The 23,401-nt window shown below is 35.9% G+C and overlaps 1 protein-coding gene and 1 pseudogene across 1 annotated transcript in view; both read right to left on the bottom strand.

Annotated features, from left to right (window-relative positions):
* LOC137252021 (uncharacterized) overlaps positions 1–23,401 on the bottom strand; it is a 490,237-nt gene that overhangs the window by 262,254 nt on the left and 204,582 nt on the right. The window contains exon 3 of the mRNA XM_067787158.1: positions 16,488–16,513. The gene's annotated coding sequence lies outside the window, so the exon portion shown is untranslated. The remainder of the gene's footprint in view (positions 1–16,487; positions 16,514–23,401) is intronic.
* Positions 14,095–23,060, bottom strand: LOC137254359 (uncharacterized; annotated as a pseudogene).

The raw sequence follows: 23,401 nt of genomic DNA, 5'->3' as shown, positions 1-23,401 counted from the left end.
ATGTATATGTATTATTACGCAGCCTTGTAACACTATTAAGCACACAAAACAAACAACAACAGCATTTCAAGTGTACAGCTGGGTATGTAGTGTTCGGTTTCACTTAGACTTGCTTACTTGTTTTCTGGTAAAGTTACCTTCGTTGTGGTTTGACATCAACCCTAAGGCGATCTCTTGTTAATTTGAAAATATATGTATATTTACACCTCGAACTTCAAGAGTACTTTGTACTTGTACTAGTAGTTTTTGAGTTACAGCTGAAATGGTTGTTCGTCAATAACTTTTGCATCACCTTGTAGAATGTATATAAATACAATATCCCATATGGCAGCTTTGGGCGCATAGGGGCACAATTATTTTGAGTCGCTTGCCATTGTCTATATATTCGGCCATAGAAAATAGTACTACTCGTGAACTACTTTACACACCAGTGTTTAGTAGACCGATACTAAGTAGTACGTAGCACACCGCAATTTGCATATATTTGAACTGCAAAGTAATTTTAACTTTGTAGAAATATTTTCTGGAGAAATATATAGCCAGACGAAGAAGATAAATTTCTAAAGTGCGCTATTTTTTACTTCTCTATTTTTGAAGGGTCCAAAGCTTTAAGTGACTAAGCTACCACATTGTCTTTATAATATTGAGTCTTATTAGCTGTAAATTTTCGCTATGATCATACGACTTGAACTTATAACAGTAGGACCTTAACTAGTAACCAAAGCTACAATTGTGCCAAGCTCACTACACCGTGTTGCCCGTACTCACACCCACATTCGTGCCTCTCACATATAAACACATGTCTACTCCCGTTGGAGGGCTTTAATGTTTTTCGATGTTAACGTTATTATTTACTCATGGTATTATATAAACATGTTATCATATGTGTTTTTGTAGTTGTTAATAAAACTTGTTCAGCTGCCGCTATTAACTCGATTCAAGTTTCAAAGTTTTGTATATTTGTTGGAGAATGAATGAGTAAGAGAAAGTAACAGTGTGGAGGGTTCTAGTGTGACGGAGTGCAAAAATGTTGGAACTGTACAAATTTCATTGATGTTGTTGTTCTAAAACGCTGAACTTGCTACTTTGTAGCAAAATTTTGCGCCTTTTATATCCAAATAAACACACAAAACACACACACACATTCACATATATAATATCTGCTCTCCACCATTATTACCCTGCAAAAAATCGTGCTATTAATCCCTAAGGAGAGCGGTCTGCGATTGATCTCTTCCGTCCACATTGGGGTATAATTGATCCCCTCTAGTCCCTTTTGGGTATATTTGGCATCAAATTGCAAATTGAAATAAAATAATAAAAAAAAAAAAATTTGAAATTATACGGTTTCATTGAAAACATTACTTACATACATTAAGTAATCTTAATATATAAAAAACACGTGTCACAACATTTTTGGCCGCGATGGACTCCTAAACTACTGAACCGATTTTGTATTTGTTTTGCACCCCGTGTGTAGTTTGATCTAACTTGAGAGATAGGATAGGTTATATCTCAGTTTATAGTCGCAATATTATTTTATTGCAAATTTTTTGATTTGTTTTAGCGTAATAATAAAATGTTACGTATACATAGTGGTACTCATATTTTCAGGTGGTGCGGATATGCTTCCGTGTAATTGCTTGTTGTGTAATTAAACAACCTGCTTAACAATAAAAAACATTACAGGGAATGATATCAAGTATAACACATCATCAGGCCCGCCGAGAGGGTGGTGGTGGGGGTTTCTGAGGGGGCCCGCGATTTAGATGTACTATGACATTTTTAATTCAGGAGAGTCTTTAGTTGTGTAGAGGGTAATTTTCATACCCTTGGGTGACTAGGGTCTCGAGATATAGGCCAAAACGTGGGCCAGTGATTGCCTAGACAGTGTTTATACAATATGGATATCAAATGAAAGCTGTTGATTAGTGCTTTAGTACAGAGTAATATATTATCCAGAGACGAACTGGGACTGTGATTAGGACTAGGACTGGGACTAAGACTGGGAGTGGGAGTGGGACTGGAATAAAATGCATACCACCCTCTGGGACAGGCAATAAGGGATGCAGAAGAATGAGTAGAAATTGAGAGAAGAGAAAAGAGAGAAGGAGAAGGAGACTGAGCAAGAGATAAAATGAGACGAAGATGGAGATAGATGAAGCGAAAAGACGGAGGGAGGAGTGAATAAAAGGATTAGGAAAAAGTGAAGAGGGGGGTAGGGCAGAGTCAGAAAAAAGCTTATTAAAATGTATGCAGATAGGCCAAATTTACGGCAGGGCAACGTCTGCCCGGTCTTCTAGTAATAATACTAAAGGCTAGAAAATAATTAGGTATTATTCATCACACTCCTCATCAATCTAGGGCGTTGATCAGAAAAATAAATAAAAGCGTTGGACGCGTCAAATTTCTATTGATACTTATAAGTAAGACCAACTGAACCTTAATCTGGTAATGCGACGCCTCACATTTTTAGAAAATTCACGCGCCCAACGCTTTTATTTAATTGTCTGATCAACGCCCTAGATTGATAAGGAGTGTGATGACTAGGAACTAGAACCTAACTAATTATTTTCTCGATTTTAGTAATATTATTACTTAATGTATTTAAGTATTGTTTTCAATAAAACCGTTTATCTTAAGTTTTTTTTTTAATTATTTTATTTTTACTAAAGCGGTGTCTATTTCTAAATTTTTTTCAAATATGAGCCAATTCGGACCCCAAATACGGTTTTTTTTAATATCCCGATCATTGCGCAACCTGGGGGCGATTGCCTAGTGATCGGGTTCTGAATTATATTCCAAGTTTCAAAGTTGTATCTTATCGGTTAGTTACTTGAATTTCAATTACGAAATTCTGTTCGGCCGGCCGCTCAAGCCAAGCTAAATAAAAAGATTAAATGTGATTGAATGGAATTATTTAAGAAAAATGCGGAGTTCTATACCGAATCTAAAATATTAGGAACATATGTTCCATTATTGTAATATTTGTTTTGTTTTTATTATAAAATCCGTTAGAACAAAGAGGATCTATCCAACAGTACCCGCAGGAATACAAATGGGACGCGACGAACAGTACTCGTAAGGGAATAATGGAAAGTGGAGAAAGGATATGTCCGACAATACCCCTAGGGGTACAAAGGGGGCGAGTCGAACAGTACCCAAAGGGATACAAAGAGGAAGTGTCGAACAGTACAAAAAAGATCTGTTCCACAGTACCCGTAAGGATATAAAGAGGACCAGTCCGACACTACGCATTCAGGCATAAACAGGTACAATTGGTCTCTCCATAGGACATATTCAAACAATAGGGATCCCTCGAACCCATATAAAGAGATCAGAACCGGCTATAGTCGCATATTCCTTTGCGGCTCATCGCACATTCATCCTAGACTAATCGCATTTTTTGAAGGGCACTTACACACAATACATTTTACAACATCAAAGTTGATACGGAAGCAAGACAGTAATGGTGTGTACATCCTGTTGTCTAAGTTGGTTTTAGCAAAGTTAGCTGAGTTGGCGGTAATCGTGAATGTTACATTGCTTGTTTAAATAGAAAGACACATTAGGTCTTTATATATGTATGTATGTGTGTGTGTACACTTGCTGTGATAATAAGCTCAATAAAGGATTTTCGTTTAGGCTGCTAATTGAGCAGATATTTTTAATGGTAGTTATAATGGCTTATAATCATTAGTAGGCGAATATTTATAATGACGTTTGAAATTTTCATTTTTATTCAATTAAGCATTGACATTATAAAATTATGCTTTACTCGTAGGTAGTAATAATCTGATAGAAATCTATGTAATTGTGTAGATTAAGTAGGATATTGTCAACGAAAAGCTAGATCGCCAAAAAGCAGGGATCAGCGGTAGAGATAAAATGTTGAGTGGTATTCCTGTTTTTAAACCAAGGAATAAACAACAGCTAATACTGTTTTCACACAGACGGCTTATTGAATAATAAAGGCAGTTTTCTACATTAAGAGGCTTATTGAGCTCAATCTTCCCTACAAAATTCGAATCTATAATTATTTCATTAGTGACTAATCGAATGCCTAATGAATTCAAAAGCACAATGCACTTGTTCCGTAGACGTCCCAATTAGAGAAGGCGAGAGATGCATATGATCGACCCAGAGGGAGAGGCGTGGGTTCAAGCGCGGGGCTGCAATGCGTCGAAGATTATGTGTAGGTCTTACAACCTTAGACTAACAAAGTTGCTTCTATCATTAAAAAAAAGAACTGTAGACTCATGACTGGTATTCTGACTGGACACTGCCTTCTGGTGGCACATGCCTTTAAATTAGACTTGGTCAGTGATAGATCAGAGGTAGGAAGTGCGGATTGGAGGAGGAAACGAAGTTTTTGAATAAATGGAGGTCGCTCTAATTACCCTCTCTACTGAAAAACCTAACATTGTACGGCGTCTTCTATGACTGGGCTTTTAAATCATCACATAAGCCGATTTTCCGATGTTAATGGTCCTTTGTCGGATATCGATGAAGTAAGTTCCGGAAAAGAGCAACATTAAAGTACTAGCCTTATCGCTAAGGAACGATTTGATATGACCACGTTGAACCTTCTAGTTCCAAACCGAAATCAATACATGGGAGATCGATTTCTTCTCCTTAATGTAAGTATACCGAGGTATTTTGGGATTTTTCTGACTTCATTCAATGTCATAACGGAGGCCGGTCGTCTCATTGTGTACCATAGTAGTGGTGTTGATCCGACTTACCAGAGGCATACATATAAGATGTCCTGCTAACGGCTTCCTTATGAAAGCCGTTGGTCAAAAGGGGGTGAAAAGGTTAAGAAATAACTAAGTCATTCAGATCTTTGCTATGAAAGAAAATGCCAAATGGCCATTTTTAATCTTTGTCAGGCATATTAGAGATAATAAATTGCTAAGGAATACTAACCAGACTAGCTCTAGGTTATTTAGTTGAGAAGGAAGGGATCATGGCCTGATATGGCAATACATTTTTGTTCCAATGAATGACTTCAGTGGCAGCAAATATGAGGACTTGTACTTATATAATTGCTACACATTCGACCACCCAGACAGGTGTATGTCTGGAAATCTAATATACTTAAATTAACTAGACACCTGGTTCAGGCATTGAAGTCAACCCACAACAGAGATGTCGACCTCGACAACAATAATCTGTAGGCGGAAAATAAAAATTTTAATTCCAAATGATAAATGTACTTTAAATCAACTCCTTGTGTTGTGTAATTATTATTATTTTATTTTCTTTTGTGGGTACAACAACATTACAACAACCACATGAAAATCGCCAAAATCAATTGCAAAAATCTCCGGACAGAGATAAAATTTTGATTTTCCGCCTTCGGTGTATTGTAGGGGTCAATACGCGTCTTTTGACACCTCTCTTGATATTTTTTACGCATATTAGCAGTCGACCCGTCAACTAGACTTTTACCAGAAAAATTGTATCTCTGTCCGGAGATATTTGCAGTTGAAGTTCGCGATTTTCATGTGGTTATTGTATTGTTGTTGAACCCACAAAAAAATTGTGGACCCTGGGTATCAAACGATAGGTATGGACGAGGGTTTTAATGAAGAGTTGATTTCCTTTCAATATCCATCATAGTTTGCGAGATATCCACCAAAATGTGGACCAGGATAACTCTATAATATGTATATAAAAGAAAGTGGTATTAGTTACACTATTTATAACACAAGAACGGATGAACCGATTTAGATGAAAATAGGTGGAAAGGTAGCTTAAAACCAGGAGACGGATATAGGATACTTCTTATCCCGTTCTGTGGACCTAGGTAATCCTGGGATGTGTTTGTACAATATGAGTACCAAATGGAAGCTAATTATTATCACTTTACATAATTTCTCGTACCCCTGTGTGACTAGGGTCTCGACATATAGGCCAAAACGTGGGCCCGTGTACCCCTAGACAGAGTTTATCTATATATATAAAAATCAAATTCTGTATGTGTGTGTTCGGTATGGAAACATATTTCCGACACTTCAATTTCAATCAACTATAATGTTTTAGGCTAAAAGTAATTTCGATATATATAAAAGGGGCGTGGCACCTCCCATACAAATGGAATCTTTGGTACTCATTACTCTGAATATATACATGCCACAACATTGAAATTCAGTAAAGAGTTATATGAAGTGAATCCCTAACACCACCAAGAGAATGTGGAATTAGGAAAAAGGGAGCGTGGCACCTCCCATACAAATGGAATATATCATACTGCATATCTCTGGATGTAGTAATGGTAGGATAATGAAAATTGGTAAGGAGCTATATGAGGTTAAGTCCTAGCACCTCAAGTAAAATGTGGAATTGGGAAAGAAGGGGCGTGGCACCTTCCCTACATATGGACTATTAGAACTATGGCTGCCGTGAAAACTTAGATTATTTTAACACCTAAAGTTTGACTGCATTGTTGAGTTTGGCTGTTATTCCTTTTGGAGCTTTAGTAATCTGCCGCCGTTAAAAAAAATTGTTGGCTCAGTCTATCTACATCTATATATATCGAAATCAAATTCTGTGTATCTGTGTGTTTCCTATGGAAACGTATTTCCCACTCTTCAATCATCATCAAATTTTGGCTGTAGGTTTCTTCGATCAAGACGAAGGTTTTTCATATTTCAGAATTAAGAATTTTAAATTGAAATTTTTTTTGGCTATGCGAACGAGCAATCTTATACTAGGTACAAACATACACAAAATTGGCAATTTATACCGCAATTTATCATATAATAAATTGTAATAATAAATTGTCAATTTAAAAAAAATTGCGTAATAAATTGTTTCAAACTGCAAATGCAACCTTGTAAAGTGTGTCTATTGAGTAGATTTAAACGTCAGTTACGCATGGCTCAACTATATGGTTGGCTCATCTCATCAGCTGATTTTATTTTTTTCATTTCCCTGGAGTAGGGATTTTCAAAAGAAGATGGCAAACTCAAAATTAAACCAAAACATTGAACACATTTTCTTACAACACACAAAAATTTCAAAGTTTTATGTTTTCATTCCATTCCATTCGCCTAATACCAACACGCACATTTTGACAGTCTGAACAAAGGTATGTTGTTGCTGTAGAGATGAGCCAACCAGCTATGAAATTACTATTGTGTAAGCTAAATTGAGTTGTATGAACACCACTCAATTTAAATCGAAATTGCCTCAATTTATTTTTCTGTTTGAACATAGTATTAGGTCCCAAAAATGATCATGTTAACAAAATCAATGATCGCATTCAAAACCAAAATTCCTGGTGAAGTGACGAAATATAAATCTATCGACACAGATACAGATCAAAATCAAATTGCGAATTATCCAATTGAATCTCTAAACTCTTTAGAACCACCAATCATGCTTCTTCGAAATTTAGATCCACCAAAATTGTGCAATGGAACCAGACTTTGCGCTAACAAATGAATGCCGAATGTAATCGAAGCAACGAAGGACAATCGCTTACTGTTGCAGGATTACATTTACAGAGTCCGTGCTTTTCCCATGGCCACCAATCATGCTTAGGTTGCTTGCTCTAGAGTTGGAATGCCAAAAAATTTGTTTATCTTTGCACCGAACGAAAAAACCAAAAATATTGTGTACCCACTTACATTACAATAAGATACAATAATAAAATGGTTTAAATGAAAATTTCACCAAATATGCGTACATAATTCGATTCAATTTACAGAACAATAAACTAAATTACCAACAAACAAAACAGAAAAAATTACACAACATTCATTCGATCTCAGGCGTTACAACGTACGCCGGATAAAGCTAGTTTTTTATAAGCGCCGCCGAAGGCCGCCAATGCAGAAAGTTGTTCTGCGCAAAAATACTATGGATCCCACCTCCGGCTTCGTCCAAAAATATCGGGAGGGATGTCAAACGACGCTTTTTGGACCCAGGACCATTGAAAATTTTATATCTTTCCAGAGAGTCGGAGTGTAGTGCATAATTTTAAAGCCGTTCCTCGAACGTGTTTGCGGAAATGGTCCTTCATTTCGTTGAATAAGGAGCAAAATGTTTCCTTCCTTAACCGAAAATAACTTACAAATCTGCAAAATAACTTTATTAGAAGCTCATCATTTGTGGCGCTTTCTTACTTGGTGCTTGGTAGTTCCAAGGGATTGGAATGATCACGCCAATTTTTTCCGTATTCGTGACACAGTAATTTTGTTACCAACATTTTCGTCGTTATAAAATATGTAAATCTAAGCTAATATCCATTTTGCTATTAATAAAAAAAAATCACTTTTGAAAATGCTAAAATTTCCGCCACGAATTGATCAGCTGTTCATTTGTCTGTCAAATCATCACTTTAAGGGATGCAACATCAATTCAACTTCAACTGAAATAACTTGTAATTCGTAATACCAAACGGAGTTCAGTAGGTTTAATTACAATCCGACTCAGTTGAGTTGTAAACCGTAATAGGGGAAATAATTACATAAGACTGCTGACTGATTTATTACTAAGTGTTTTTGCTGCCAGCTCAAAACGTGCTATCTATGAATAAAACTATTTCTTTAGTATAACGGTAGCCACTCAGTGGACTATATGTAGCCCTTTCCTAAAATAAGCACATCTTTTAAAAATTGTTATTATAAATTAGGGCTGTGAACTGCATCCGGATTTTTCAACTATCCGGATAAACCGGATATTCGAATAACCGGACAGCTAAGCAAAAAATCTGGATTCATAAATGGGAAATCCGGATATCCGCTGTTCGGCTATCCGGATACGTAAACGGGAAATCCGGATATCTGTATGTCCGGATACTGGAATATAACGGTTGAATACATCGAAAAATTATTCACAAAATATTAAATTAACGTCAAAAATTAAAAAGCTACAATTTTACAAACAAGTGAAAATAAAAACAGTGCCATTTGTTTATACTGTGAAAAAACGCTGTTAATTGATTTAAATGCCCCACGAATTTTTTGTTATTAATGTTAAATAAACATATATGGTACATCAATTTGTTGCTTTCACTGGATATCCAAAAATACGGTTATAACCGTATCTTCCTAAATCCGTATATCCGGATAGTTTCACAAACGAATATTAACCGGATATACATGCCGTCCGAATTTTATCCGTGTCAACGAATATCCGTATGGATATCCGGATATTTCGAATATGCGGATAGTCGCAGCCCTATTATAAATGCAATACCGATAGTTCTTAAGCGTATTATATGTACTTTGATATGTAAGTGCCTTACACATTAACACTCCGTCCAACTTTTTTGAATATGAGAAGAATTTATGCAGAATCAGATATTTTTAGTCATTAGTTTATATTATCATACGTTATATGACTAAGAAATTTTGTGAAAAAAGTTTACCATCCCCTAAAAAAACTTTTCTCAGAATGCTTTTATCTATATTTTTATAGCCAACAAAATTTTTTGATTTTTTAAAATTAAGTCTTAACTGAGTCATTTATTTTGAAAGTTGTTTAAGTCCATTTAAAAAGAATTGAGTTAATGATAACAACAATCACAATCCTATATAATCTTTTTTTAATAAACAATTTAAGTCTAGTATCATTAAAATCGCTATGATTTTGGGGACTTGAAAATTACTGAGCTAACAAAATCCAAAAAAACTTATTTTGAAACTGGTTTAAGTCCACTGAAATAAAACTTATTATTTAATATTTATTTATAATGTATTATTATTAATTATTAGAAACAATTCATAAAAGATTAAAAAACTCTAGTGACGAACCTGTAAATTGGCTAAGGATGTGTTGGATGCGATTTATATAAAATGCACCATATAAAATGCTTTATAAAGAATCTATGGAAGTGGATAAAGAGTTCAAAATACTTGATTTATTACCTTGTCGGAGAAGACAAAGGAACTTCAACAAAATAAAATTAACACCATTATACAAAAATGTACATCCCATTTCAGCTCCTAAGTATAAGGATATGATGGATATACTAAGGTATATACAACCTATGTACCATGAATATTTTAACAACCTCACACATAATCTAAATGGGGAGAAATAATATGGCAAAATCTTCAATTATCCTTAATAAATAAATGAATATAAATTAAATTTTTTAATAAATGAATTAATATTTATTTTTAAAACATTTTTTTAATTACATAAATAAAAATCTGTATCTAACTTGAAAACTTCCCTATTTATTTTAAAGCTATTACATCATCTACATCAAAGATAAAATAAAATTTCTATTATTTAGTTTCTTAAAAATAAGTGAACTTATTCCTTTTCACAAACAAAAAAGTCATTTTATTAATTTTGAAAGTGGTTTAAGTCCATTTTAGGTTCTGAAACACAGCTTCCTTTGTTTGTAAAGTTTACAAAACATATTACGTTATATATTCTAACATGTTTAAGGTCACAAAGCCATACAAAAAAATTAATACTACTTTACAATATCTTTGAAACAAATCAAACACAACCCCTTAAATATCTCAATATAAGAAAAAATGGACTTAAACCACTTTCAAAATAAACAACTCAACTATTAAATAAAACTGATATTTCTTATTTAGTATGGGTAACGCTACATTGATATATAGGACATGTAGGAGACTTCATTAAAACTTCATTAGAAAATATTAAATATTGCTGATTTCGGTAAAAAATTCAAGGCAAATGTGTATAGAAATATATATATATTTCAATATCTGACGAACTTGTGTTTTACATAGCAATATATATATGTATATATATACTAAGTAGTACATAGTATATATTGTAACGAATTTACTGCAATTCCCCTTATTTGCAACCTTCTGCTAACGTTCGAATCACTAAACTGTTGAATAAATAACTCCACTATTCTATAATGAAAAATGGCCTTTATTAAAGTACTTCAGAATAACACTACTATTGCTCGCCAGATAGCGCCTTAAATCAAACTGATTCTCGTGCCTCTACTGTTGCTGCCTTTTTATACTGTCTGATTTCCTCGCTGCATATTTCTAGGCTTTTCTATTTCAAGAACTTACTAGTTATTTATCAGCTATAAAATTACTCAGCTGTAACTACAGATGCATGATTTTATAGCTTCTCTCAAACCCCATGCGCTTGTATGTGTGAGCGACACTTGCACAACCATTGCATACTTTCGGGAGTATCTCAGATGTATGCATGTTGTTGTGCGTTGCTTCTCCGCTGCGTGTACGTTCATATGTGTAGACATAATGATTGAATTATTGATGTGCATACAAGTCACTGCTTAGCATCGGCTTAGAGATGATAGTATCCCTTAGTGCTGCTAATATTCGTTACACTGCCCTCCACCTAAGTCTGATCGTCCCGATCAGACAAATCTCTCGATCTAAACGCTGCTAGCATCTCCAAATTTACCACCCTTCTATTTCGTGGTTTCTCAATGGTTTGTATGCGGTAGATGGTATCACTGATCTTCTTCACAACTTTGTACGGGCCTTCCCAACTGCGCCGAATTTTGGATGGAACACCTTTCCGCCGGTGAGGGTGGTATAGCAGTACCAAATATCCCTCCAAGAAACCTTCCGAATTATAGTTCTTGTCGTACCTGTGTTTCATCCTACTACTCATTACCCTGGGTCTTTCCCTCGCACTCTGTTGTTTGGCCAATGAAGAACTACTTCGCAGAGCTTGATCTTGATGAATTGGCTTTGCATAATCAGTATCGTCTTGACGTTTCACAACAGTAGTGCGCGCTGGCTTGAAACCACCTTTGCATTCTTTCTGGAAAATTCCTTCAGTCGGTTTAGTGCGTCCATTAGATTTTGTCAATGCCAGTGTTTTTCTCGCAGGTACCTTTGGTTTTGATTTGTTTGGCCTATTCGTTCCATCAACCCTTGCCCGATCTGCTACCTTTGACTTTTGTGGTTATTGTCGAATCTCTGTCAGCAGCACTCGATTACTGCTTAACCCTTTTTCCAAACTGAAGTTAAGTGGCACATCCTGGTTCTCATAGCGCATAATCTTTCTCGGGATATCGATCCTGATGTCATGGTCAACTAAGAAGTCCACTCCCAATATAACTTCATCAATAATCTCCGCTACAACGAATTTGTGTAGAACCATGACCTTCCCAATTAAGACTTCACAGATCACTTCTCCCAGGACTTGGTTATACTCGTCAGTAACCGTACGCAACCTTGATCCAGGTAATGGCTTTACTCTCCTATAGACCAAATCAGATCGAATCAAGGAATGAGATGCGCCCGTATCTACAGTCAGTACACGTTCTTTGCCATCCACATTCCCTCTGGCGGTAAGACTGCTTGATTTCCTTCGAATTTGCGACACAGATATCACAGGACATTCAATAGCTGGGGAAAGTTTTCGATCTTTACATCTGACTCGCTCTTGCTTATCTCCTCCAGCTTTACGTTTACGACCAGCCAAGTAGGAACTACCAGGACTGGTGCTGCAATGACGTGGAATGTGTCCACACTTAAAACATTTGATTGCACCAATATTCTTCTGTTGCGTTCCTTTTAAAGCTTCCAAAATTGCATCTACCCACTCGGGCGTTTCTACTTCCACACGGCGTGCTTTGAAAACTGGCGTACACAAAAGCGACGCTGTTTCCTGAATCAGAGCATTCGATACCGTTTCTGCGAATGTAGGTTTCGGGTTTGCGTATGTCGCTCGCTTCGTTTCGACATCCCGTATTCCATTAATAAAGCTCTGGATTTTTACCCTTTCGGTGTATTCCACGGGTGCGTCCGCATTCGCTAAATGTGCCAGCCTTTCAACATCCGACGCAAACTCTTGAAATGTTTCACCAGGCCTCCGGTTCAGTAACTCCATTTGGTATATCTGTCTCCTATGCTCAGTTCCATATCGTCTCTCTAGAGCGTCCATCAATGCTTCATAACAGTTCCGTTCGCACTCTGGAATAGTCTATAAAATTTCAGCTGCAGGCCTTTCAATGTTACGAACAGTGCAGCAACTTTATCTTCAGAATTCCAGTTGTTCACTGCTGACGTCTTCTCAAATTGAAGCTTGAATACCTGGAAAGGAACAGAGCCGTCAAAAGATGGAGTGTTTACCTTCGGATTGCTCGCTGGCACATATGGGCGATTTAGTTGCAACTGTTGCATAAGACCTTTCAACACTGCTATCTCGGCATACATTTCGTCCTCGAGTTGTAAAGTTTTTGCATCCTGCTCTTCCAGTTTCGCAAAGAGCTGCGATGATACCTGTTCCGAAACTTGTTTCGACATTCCAGATATACGTGCCTCTTCCGGTTCCAGTTGAGAAGACATATATGTCTTATGTTCTTCCAATTGAGATGACATTTGCGACGCCATTTCTGAAATACGTGCCTCCTGTGATGTTTGTGCAGATATTGTGCTCGTCACTGTCTGCGGTGTTTCGTTTCTTTCCTCCATTTTTGTTGTTGTTTTGTCGCTATCACAATGAAAAACATACTCCTCAGCATTGATTCCTTCAAATAACATAGCTACTCTTAGTCGTCTTTGTAGCTGGGATTTATTGCCAAAAGTAACCAATCCACGGACGTCCAACTCCTCCTTCAGTTGCTGGATCGTCAATTCACTCAAGTTTGCCATGTCCAAGTTGTATTCCAAATCTTCGGAATTTATTCAACAATTCATTTTCTGACACCAATTGTAACGAATTTACTGCAATTCCCCTTATTTGCAACCTTCTGTAACGTTCGAATCCCTAAACTGTCGAATAAATAACTCCGCTATTCAATAATGCAAAATGACCTTTATAAAAGTACTTCAGAATAACACTACTATTGCTCGCCAGATATCGTCTTAAATCAAACTGATTCTCGTGCCTCTACTGTTGCTGCGTTTTTATACTGTCTGAATTCCTCGTTGCATATTTCTAGGCTTTTCTATTTCCAGAACTTATTAGTTAGTTATCAGCTATAAAATTACTCAGCTGTAACTACAGATGCATGATTTTAATAACTTCTCTCAAACCCCATGCACTTGTATGTGTGAGCGACACTTACACAACCATTGCATAATTTCAGGAGTATCTCAGATTTTTTTTCCTTAGTGCTGCTAATATTCGTTGCAATATAGTTAGTTCATATTACACACATACACACAGAACGGGAGTGGAATAGATGGTAAAATCCTCCATCATTATCATATCCGACTGTACACGCCCGCTAAGTGCACGTTGCTGATATGGTGTTGTTAGCATACTACTATAGCACGAAATAAAATTCGTACTAGAATTTGTTGAAGAAATAGAACCGCGTGGTTGAATCTGTGGCGATGAACGATGTCACCGAGGAACGTGTTGTTGTTGGTGTCGTTACAAATTTTGGTCGTCTCTTTATAAACATATTGATAATTTTTGTGGTGGCATTATGTTATCTGTCGAGCCCTAGGATTTGTGCAATTTTTCAAATTGATGCGCTAAATTATTCATATTATCAGGAACAATGGCACGCGACCCAATATTTTACTATTACTACTGTTGCTACCTTTGTGATGGTGCGACGTTCCAAACCTTCGTCTTCATCATCATCGGATTCCGTATAGTCAGACCACTTTGTGGAAGATGACGATGGCCTTGTAGATGGTGTCGGTGAGATCGCTGGTGATGACGATTTGCCATTGCCGCGCTAGAGAGTGTATGGCCATTGCCCATTCCCAAGAAGGTGCTGAACGCTTCGGTTATCTTCTTCACTCGGACATTCAAAGAGCCAATTCGAAGGAATTCCGAATCTTTTCCCCTTTGTGAAAGAGGGAGAGAATGATTGAATAAATAAGAAGTTAACTCAAATAAGGTTTGCAAAAGTTTCGAGACGTATGCACAGCAACGCCAGAAGCAGTTGATAAACGTGCCTTCTTAGTCTACTAGCGGCTTGAAAACTAGAGTTAAGTTAATATTATTGATACACCCTGAGTCACGAAGAAGTCCCACCGGTTGTGCCCTGAATAATTCAACATTTCAGTTTTTTTTTAAACATCTGGAAAAAGTTGTTATAGCTTACTATATTTTTTGTCCCCACTTTTCCATTTCTCCCACTACGAATAATCCTCTTTATCACTCGCTCTATACTTATAATCCTTTCTCTGGCTCCTCCATTCCCTTATTATCATGCTCTTCTTATTCAATTCCTTCTACTTCATATTCCCTTCTCCCTCTTCCTCTCGGGCCATAATACGAGTTTTTTAATATTGTAATGTGCGTAGCCGTTTAGACGGTTAAGCGCCAATTAAGTAAGTAAGTAAGTAATGTGCGTAGCTTATTTCCCGAAAAAGGTTTTAGATATCGACGCAGCACCCTATCGCAGAATTTTATTGAAGAACACCGCCTCTGTCAGTTTTTCATTGTGAACCCACTATCTCACCTGACAATTGCTGACTGAGATAATGCGTTTTCGAAATGGCAGACAAATATCAGTTCTTTAAAAGTTAATGTGGGCGAAGGTCACACCACTATCCGCTTAAAGACGAAATTTTTTAATAACTCATTCATCTGCACCCAAGCACTTATGGAGAGAAAGAAGCATATACGCGCGATAACCTCCGAAGGGATTTTTGGAAGAGCTTCTCTTCCAATAAGCGTAGGGCACCTTTTTTAATTTTTCTTGCAAATTGGCGGGACGGGAACTACTTGTTTTATGCCGACTCCGAACGGTATCTGCAAGGCAGATGAGTTTTCACAGAGCTTTTCTTGGCAATAGTACACTCGGAGTGCTTGCCAAACACTGCCGAGTGGCGACCCCTTCAGAAAAACCTGTCCTGTCGAAGCCGATGCTAGAGAAAATTATACAAGAACTTAGTATGATGATGACATTTAACATAATCGGCCTCAAGTTCTACTTTGAACTGGAAAATATAGGTTTGATGGCGAACGAGCAGGACAAAACGAAGTATCTGCTGTCGTCAAGCAAAGAGTCAGCGCATTTGCGTTTTAGCAGGCATGTCACTGTTGATAGATATAAAATCGAAACTGTGAATTATGGATGGTGGGAGTATACGAGGGAAAAGGTTTCAGAAAGAGTTACGGATGAAGATTTAATGATGAGCTGTCAGTGATGTTGGTAATGCATCCACTTTTTAATTATCTTCTAGGCTTATCAAACTATAAACATGACAATAAGTAGAAACGTGGAAACATTCTACCGAAGACATTAGAAGCAATTAAAGAGTTTCCCCAGACATAATGACGTCTCTAATCTAAAAATCGCATGTCAGATAACCATTTCTCAAAAAAAAAATTGGCTCAATTTTCAAGGATAAAGTGGTTTCTTCAAATTTAGGGGCGATCTTTTGCAACTTTTTTAATTCGTATGGAGACCCAATCCAATGCCCAACCGTTTCATATACATAAGTAAATAAAAACATTTTTCGGATGTCCGAATTTCACCGAAATCTTTAATGCAAAATCATCTCTAGAATGCCTTGGCATGAAAAGCCCCTTCTATATAAATTTATGAAAGATAAGTTGAATTTATTAATTCTTACCTGCTGTTTTTTCTGTGCTTTGATTTCTGAAAGTATGGAAGAAAAAAAAAATATTAAAAACAAGTTTAAAAAATATTTTTTAAAGGTTAGGAATATTAAATTATTAAAAAAATGTAAAAAAATGTGTCCCTACTAAAACTAAATAAAATTTTATAAAAAAATTAGAAACAATAAAAAAAGAAATAAATCTTTGTTGTTAAAAAAGGAAAAGCTTGTATTAAACAAAATGTATTCGAAAATATGGCACAACTGTGCAAAATATCAAAAAATGTAATAAAAGGGTTTAGTAAGAAATAAATTAGGTAACATAAAGTAACATAAAATAACATAACATAGTTAAGAACGCACAATGACGCGGTAAATGCTTCTAACGTTTGTTCAAATACATAAATCTTGAACTTTTTTACGTCGGCCTTGCTTGGGTGCACTGCGTTGAACTTGCCTCCAGGAGTATAAAGTTCCAACACCAAGAGTAGCAGCCAGCCCACCGCCATCGATCACTTGTTGACGCATCGCTTGAATTTTGAGTTTGATTGAGTGGTAGCTACCTCAGCAGGGCAAGCTCAAACGGATAGCATGAATTAAGCTCCGCTGTATTACCACATAAGATAAGGATTGAGGAAGCTATAGCTACTTAGATAATCTATATAGTTACGGATAAAACCTATCTAAAACCAGAATAAATTCTGTGAAATCCCAAGATAGCCGAGACAGAAATACTTTTGCTAAGGTTTGGCAAAAGCTGGACAGTCAAGCATGATGTTTCCACCTCATTGTCGCCTATTCATCTGTAGCAAGAAGCTTTTTACAGCATATTAAGATGTACCGTACGATCTCACATTGGAAAGTTATCCATTCTATCCACTTCAGACCAGAAGGATTTTGCTTTCCTACAAGGGAATACGTTTTCAAAGCTAACTCAAGGCCCATATATATAATAGCAGAGCAAAGGTGACCTACGAATTCTTTACAGCCTTCTACGTCAGCCTCAAGTGGTTTCAAGCGCATGATAGTGTTAAAGGATAATGTAAATGGCACGGGACCTAGATGATTAGATTAGATTTTAAATTAGATTTATTAATTTTCTTTCAAATCAAAATATTTTTTACATGTTTACTTACAGAAAGAATGTACTGCGAAACTGCTTCAGGTAGATGACATAGTAGCATGCTCTGGTGGGTGTGGCTATAGTTTCTGCTTGAAATGCAGTAATATTAAAAGAAATGAAAAAAAGATAATAGAAGATAATATGAACATAAAATGGTTCTGTAATGTATGTGCATTATCGGATACCAATACTAAATTTGTGGAAATCAAACATTTGATTAATAAATGTGAAGAAACAAAAATGAAAGCCGTTGATATTAAACAGATAGTCGAGCAGATATTTTGTAATAAATTCTCCCAGATTAAAAGTAGCATTATTACGGACTTCAACTCCCTTTTAGAGCATAATATAGAAGTAAAATTGATTGCAATGAAGAATGAAATAGTAAAAGATTTATCTAATGAATTAAAAAAGAGCAATGAATTGCTTAACGATTTACGCGTGGCAAATGATCAGCCAGAAAAACTATCTTATGCTCAGGTCGCTTCTGTAAATGAGAATAAAATTGTCATTAAACCGAAAAAGAAGGGCAAAAAAGCTAAGGAAACCAAGGAAGCTCTAAAAAAAGTTGTCGAACCTACCGAAGGCCTTGTTAAAAATGTTAAAGAAGTAAATAGTGGTGCGATTATTGTAGAATGTAAAAATAAAGACGCCTGTGAAAAAGTCCAGCTAAAGGTAAGAGAAGGTATTGGAAACGATTACGAAGCAGAGAAAACAAAAAATAAGGATGAAATAAAAAAGAAAATAAGAATTGTTGGTTTAGCTGAAAAAGTTAGCAATGAGCGTTTGGTAGAATGCTTAACTAAGCAAAATGACTCATGTAACGGAAAGGATTTTAAAGTGTTAAAACTGTATGAAAATACCAATCGTAGAGAAGTAAGCTACATTGCGTTAGTGGAAACAGATGCAGTAACATTCGATAATGTGTTGCAACAAAAGAAACTATATATAGAGTGGGATACTTGCGTCGCTTACGAGCATATAAGTGTTCTGAGGTGTTTTAAATGTCTGGGATATAAGCACAAAGCAGCTGAGTGTACGAATAAAGTAGCTTGCAGCAAATGTGCTGGACCCCATGATAGCAAAGAGTGCACATCTAACATTGTTAAATGTGTAAATGGTAGCGAACTTGTTCAAAAAAAAGTTATTGACGTCGATGTTAGCCACATTTAATATTTTGTTCGGAGACTTGTTCGACTGAAGAAGTAACGAATCAAGAGCTACAGATACAAACATATAAACTTGTACGGTGCGATTCCCACAGCAGGTACACAGGCGGTGTGCTAATATATATAAATGAAACAATTGAATACTCAATAAGTTACAACAGAACATTAAACAAGAACATCTGGTGTATTATACTAAAAGTTAAAAATATTTTCCCCCAATATCAAATAGCTGTGATATATCACTCACCGAGCTCAAGTGATGCAGAATTTATAACGTACTTATACGACATTTTAAATAATAACTGCCTAACACAGGATAATATTATCTTCGTGGGCGATTTCAATATAAACCTTTACAAGAGCACAACTTATAGTAAACAGTTAGTTGACTTATTTGTGAATATTATAGTGCGAAACACCAATATAAACGGCTAATTAAGATAAAAAAAGCCAAGTACATGGAAAACAAAATCAACCATAGTGCTGGTGATAGTAAGGTCATGTGGAAAAACTTGAAAAATTCCATAAGCATGGCTAACGAAAATAATGGTATTAAAAAAATTAAAATAAACGACCAACTCTACACAGAGGAAAATGAAATAGCGCAGTCTTTGAATGACTATTTCATTGATAGTATATTGGAGATTAGCATGAATATTCCTACTTCTTTTAGTAATGAAGGTACTATAGATGAGCAAAATGGCCCTAATGTTTTTAAGTTTCAGAAATTATCCACTTCAGAGATAGTTGATATAGTAAGTTTAAAAATAAAATTGGAGGGAAGAAACTTGTGTCGGAAGGAGTCGTTAAATACTCCATAACGTATACAGGTTTTTTCTATTCTCAACTTGTTAATGAGAGCTTAGATAAAGGTCTCGTTCCTAGTTTATGGAAATCTTCTATAGTTGTGCCATTAGAAAAAGTTAAAAAACCATCAAAGCTGAGGAGATAAGACCTATTAACACGTTACAATGTGATGAAAAATTTTTGGAAACAGTGGTAAAAAATCAGCTGGTAAAATATTTAGAAGATAATGTAATTATTATACCTCAACAATCTGGTTTTCGAAAGAAACATTCATGTGAAAGTGCTTTGAATTTGGTTGTAGCTAACTGGAAAGAAGACTTAAGCAGGAAAAAACACATATTAGCTGTGTTTTTGGATTTAAAGCGTGCATTCGAGACGATCGACCAAAACTTAATGCTGAAAAAGCTTTCTTGCATTGGCGTTTCTGGTATAGAACTAAAATGGTTTCAAGACTTCCTAATTAACAGATACCAAAGAACAGTGATTGGAACGTCCGCATCGGATAAAAGGGAGGTACCTGTTGGTCTACCTCAAGGGTCTGTGCTGGCACCCATACTGTTCAATATATATATTAATGATATAACTAGGTCCATTAAGCACTGTGAAATAAAATTGTTTGCTGATGATATATTGCGGTTGATAAGTGGGAACAATATTACTGAAATATATGCTAAGCTGCAAGAAGATCTTAACAGCGTATATGGTTGGTTATGCGTAAACAGACTAAAAGTGAATGTCAATAAAACGAAATTTATGGTTATATCTAGACGCAATTTTCAAAACAGTGAGCTACAAAACCTAAATATAAATAACGAACTAATTGAAAAAGTCAGCACCATAAAATACTTGGGAATAAAAATAGATGATAAGCTGAATTTCAACGAGCACGTGGATTATACGGTAGGAAAAATAGCGAAAAAGTTATATTTTACACAGCGAACCTGCAAATATTTAAATAGAAGGTATAAAATCATCGTCTACAGATCTATAATCGAACCTCATTTTATTTATTGCCCAACTATATTTTTCATCTTGCGAGATAGTCAGATATACAAGCTAAAAAAGCAACAGAACCGCGCTATGAGATTCATTCTCAAAAAACGGTATGACACACCTATCAGAGACATGCTATGCTCTCTTAATTGGCTTAGCATTAGACAGCAACTTTTTTATTATACCATAAAATTTATTAAAAACATAATAGAAGGAACTTTGCCTGCGTATTTGAGGACTAATATAAAATATGTAAAAGATATGCACTCTGTAAATACTCGTAATAAAAATGATTTTAATCTGCCGGCTTATAAAACTGAAGCAGACAAATGTAATCTGTATTATAAAGGTCTTAAATCCTATAATGAACTACCGAATGATATTAAATCATGTCATTCCAATAAATTTAAACAAAAATTGTACAATTATTGCAGAACACTACCAATTTAGTGCTGGACAGGCGGACTTCCATAGCATCGATAGAAGTGCAGCGAAACTATACTGCTATGTAGCGCCAAGACTTCCAAGCTCTTGTACGCATACAAAAAAGGTTGCCGAAGCACATACTGAAGCGCATCACTCGATTAACTCAGTGCATCGCCGTGCAGATGTTGCCTTCGCGCTTTACTAACATGCGTAAAATGCCTACATACTACACAAGCACAACGCTTTCTTCGCATGATCTGGAAGTCTCCCATCCATAGTACTCCAAGGTAGGACATAGATGTAATTATTCTAGATTGCATAGTCCAGAAGACAATTATAAACATGTAAAATAGATTTAAGTTAGGCTTAGGAAAGCCGTAATAAATAAATACATTACATTACATTACATAAAATTGAGACTTAAATTAATACATTGAAATTGAAAGAAAAGTAAGGCATTCTGTAAAGTTATCTAAAACTTTAGTTTTGAATGCCATCTCAAAATAAACTAATTAATATATACAAATGTGTGTGGGGTGAAAATAGTTAATGAGTTATAACCTAAGTTGAAGTTAAAGTACAAAATGCAAAATAAAATGTATAAACAATAGAAAATAACAATGTTGATTTTAAATTACTAATTGGCGGCCACCGTGGTGTGATGGTAGCGTGCTCCGCCTACCACACCGTATGCCCTGGGTTCACACCCCGGGCAAGCCAAGATCAAAATTTTATAAATAAGGTTTTTCAATTAGAAGAAAATTTTTCTAAGCGGGGTCGCCCCTCGGCAGTGTTTGGCAAGCGTTCCGGGTGTATTTCTGCCATGAAAAGCTCTCAGTGAAAATTAATCTGCCTTGCAGATGCCGTTCGGAGTCGGCATAAAACATGTAGGTCCCGTCCTGCCAATTTGTAGGGAAAATCAAGAGGAGAAAGACGCAAATTGGAAGAGAAGCTCGGCCTTAGATCTCTTCGGAGGTTATCGCGCCTTACATTTATTTATTAAGTGGTAGGGTTCAGCAAAGTTTTGATGTCGTCGTGTGACTGCTCTAATAAAAATGATTTAATATTTTTTAAAAATTCACGCATATTTCTATTGACACGTATAGACGCAGGTAGTGTATTGAGCTTTATCTTCACGTTTTGTTGACGCACTCACAGCGAAGGCAGGAATTATGAATATAAAAAATTCTCAAACCCCTTTGAACACACCCACAACATTTTATTAAAATCGATCAAGCCATTTAGGAGGACTTCAGTGACAAACACACGCACAAAAGAAATATATATACATATAAGATAAATTAAATCTTCTTATGCCCGGTTTATCAGTACGAGTTCAAACTCCAGTTAAAGTTGACTAGAGTTTAACCTTGCCACTTCGGCCGCTTAAGCTGAGATAAGCAGCGAAATTGTATGTTATCGAACAAAGTTGCAAGGTTAAATACTAGCCAACTTTAACTGGAGTTTAAACTCGCACTGAAAAACCAGGCATTAGTGCACAAACTAATAAAGAGACTTGTAGATACCTTGTGGAATAGAGAAAGGAATACGATAGGAATATTGTAGTGATTCCCAAAGTTGTTAAGTTGTTCCAGTTGTTGGCTTTTTACCTTAAGGAGTGATTCTGTTTGGTCACCTATCAGGTTTGCTGAGAGTAAAAATTCTCCATTCTTCGAAAATGAGATTGTGAAGACTTGAGACGGGTCCACCAGCGTGGAGAGATTCCTTTTTATTTTCCAATCCCATTTTTTGGTTTCGTGAAGAAGATATACTCACCTGTTTAAAATAAGATGCTTACATGCGAATTAAATTGTAATCGCCTGTGGAAATTTCACAAACTTTAATTTATTAAAAAAAAAAAAAAAAAAAAAAAAAAATGTAATACCTTAAAAATCCCTGTTAGTTGCAAAAACAAATATATGGCTGCGTTTATACCCGCACAGAGTGTGTAAAATCAAATCCACACACCTCGCGTTCCAATGAAACGTGGTCCAAATACGGATAGCGATTTAACATGCAAATGCAACAACAATGTGAATCATATGGATCAATTTGTTGTTGATTTTGCATCTTAAATTTCTATCCGTATCTGGATCACGCTTCATTGGAACGTAACAAAAATCATATACCGGCATAAGTGGTACACCTAAAACAAAAAAATAACAACACCAACTGATATAATTGATTTAGTATTTAGCAGTAAATTGTCCCTATTCTTTTTTCCATCACTGTAAGTATTTGCACAACTGAATTAATATATTAATTTGAGAACGATTATGTGATGTTGTTTTCAGGGCTCAATGCTAAGCGCTGATGGTTGCGGTTGTTAATGCTATGTTCTTTGCTACCAGGTCTACAGGTGGAATGTGTAGAATGGCATACAGTGCAGCCGTCGGGGTTATTTTCAGGTC

This window comes from Eurosta solidaginis, chromosome 5, assembly GCF_040869045.1.
Source record: "Eurosta solidaginis isolate ZX-2024a chromosome 5, ASM4086904v1, whole genome shotgun sequence".
Taxonomy (NCBI): domain Eukaryota; kingdom Metazoa; phylum Arthropoda; class Insecta; order Diptera; family Tephritidae; genus Eurosta; species Eurosta solidaginis.
Note: the sequence above shows the minus strand (reverse complement) of the source record. Positions and strands in the feature narration are given on the sequence as shown.